The following is a 2,074-nucleotide window of genomic DNA, read 5'->3' as shown; positions in this document are numbered from 1 at the left end:
GGCCTATCACCCTCACCTTAACCTCCTTCCACCTATCGCATTCCCAACACCCCTCCCCCAAGTCCCTCCTCCCTCCCTTTTATCTTGGCCTGCTTGGCACACCGTCCTCATTCCTGAAGAAGGGCTTATGCCCGAAACGTCGATTCTCCTGCTCCTTGGATGCTGCCTGACCTGCTGCCCTTTTCCAGCAACACATTTTTCAGCTCTGATCTCCAGCATCTGCAGTCCTCACTTTCTCCTTTAAGGTTCAGCCAGGTTACTCAGTTGTGATGTTGCATAACCACTATTTAGGAGGGACACTGAATCCTCAGCTGCAGTATATCCTGTGCCCTTGCCATCTACCCAAAGACGTTTAACAGGGATTAGTACTGACTCATACGTCAGACATTTAGATGCACAAGACGGTAAGTGATAAAAATATGTTAGGCTTGTACGGGACAATCAGCAGGACTTTCCCTCACATATGGAGAAAGTGAGACTATGGATGCTGGAGATCAGAGTTGAAAAGTTTTGAGCTGGAAAAGCCCTTCATCACCATCGATTCTCCTGCTCCTCGGATGCTGCCTGATCTGCTGTACTTTTCCAACGCCACACTTTTCAAACTTCCTTTGTAAATATCTAACCAGATGGCATGGGTCTTCACGGGATTAGATTAGATTACTTTAGATTAGATTACTTACAGTATGGAAACAGGCCCTTCGGCCCAACAAGTCCACACCGCCCCGCTGAAGCACAACCCACCCATACCCATACATCTACCCCTTACCTAACACTACGGGCAATTTAGCACGGCCAATTCACCTGACCTGCACATCTTTGGATTGTGGGAGGAAACCGGAGCACCAGGAGGAAACCCATGCAGACACGGGGAGAACGTGCAAACTCCACACAGTCAGTCGCCTGAGGCGGGAATTGAACCCGGGTCTCTGGCGCTGTGAGGCAGCAGTGCTAACCACTGTGCCACCGTGCCGCCCACCAATCTGGAGCCAGGGGCCACTTCCACCCAACTCTATAGTACTATGCCACTACCCCTGGCAGATTTGATCTACCCACGGTAGCATTTTCAAACATGGCACAAGTCCCCAGATGCTAGTGATGAAAACTTTTAGGGTCAACTGCTGCCTTGGTAGTCCATCCAGTTTTAAAATTATCTGACCTTATCGTGGGAATTTTGTGTGATTTTCTCGAACAGTGAAAAGTCAAATATGTTCCAGTCCAATCACACATGGACCAGACAAGGTTAGGACGAGAGGCTTTCTTCCTAAAAACATTAGTGAATCAGGCAGCTTCAAAATAAAATCCAATAGTTTTCAGGGTCAACATTAATGAGAAAAGCTTTTCTATTCCAGATTAATTTAATTAATGGAATTTAAATTCTCCAGTTATATCAGTGGGATTTTAACTTTCATTTCTGAAGCTTTAGTTGAGCCACTGTTATTAGTCCAGTAATACAATCACCTTACGGATATTCCCAGGCCACAAAATGTATGAATCAAAATTTCAATACAAATTTTGATTCATTTTAATTTTTTTCATTTGTTTGAATCCTACTATTGAATAAAGATAGTATTCTTGTGCCTTCGCAGTGCTCTAGAGTCATGTAATAGTTGAAAATATATTTCAATGAAGCAATAACATGACCAGAGTGCTGCCCACAGGAAGGAAACAGAAAGCATTAAAAGTAGGAAGAGATCAACATAAGCAAGAAAGCTCAATCAAAACCATATAAGCTAAGTAAAACATCTGTAAGACGCACCATACCTTGAGGTGCCACTGGTTACAATAGCAAGTTGCAAAGGAGAGAGGGGAGAGATAGAACCCAGAACAACCGGGCCTTGAGGGTGGGGAAGGAATGGGAGGGGAAAGCATTGGTGATCAAAAAGCATGGTTCCTTTTTAGGAGGGGGAGTGGGTGAACAGGGAATGGGTTTGACGGATAGGGTGTGGACAGGAGAGGAGGCAGCGAGGATATAATGGGGAAGACGGGAACATGGGAGAGGCAGGAGGAGAGGTGGGGATGTGGGAGGACAATTGTAGGGAGGAGGGAGATGGAGAGAGGGTGGGATCGGAAGTAC

The 2,074-nt window shown here is 45.8% G+C and overlaps 1 protein-coding gene across 5 annotated transcripts in view; it reads right to left on the bottom strand.

Annotated features, from left to right (window-relative positions):
- The window catches only part of stau2 (staufen double-stranded RNA binding protein 2), a 362,332-nt gene that overhangs the window by 358,436 nt on the left and 1,822 nt on the right, over nt 1-2,074 (bottom strand). The window contains exon 1 of one of the 5 annotated variants that reach the window (XM_043689169.1): nt 1,762-1,781. The exons of the other annotated variants lie outside the window; for them this stretch is intronic. The gene's annotated coding sequence lies outside the window, so the exon portion shown is untranslated. Of the gene's footprint in view, nt 1-1,761; nt 1,782-2,074 lie in introns of those variants that run through there. 5 annotated transcript variants of the gene reach the window in all.

This window comes from Chiloscyllium plagiosum, chromosome 4 (assembly GCF_004010195.1).
Source record: "Chiloscyllium plagiosum isolate BGI_BamShark_2017 chromosome 4, ASM401019v2, whole genome shotgun sequence".
Classification (NCBI taxonomy): Eukaryota; Metazoa; Chordata; class Chondrichthyes; order Orectolobiformes; family Hemiscylliidae; genus Chiloscyllium; species Chiloscyllium plagiosum.
Note: the sequence above shows the minus strand (reverse complement) of the source record. Positions and strands in the feature narration are given on the sequence as shown.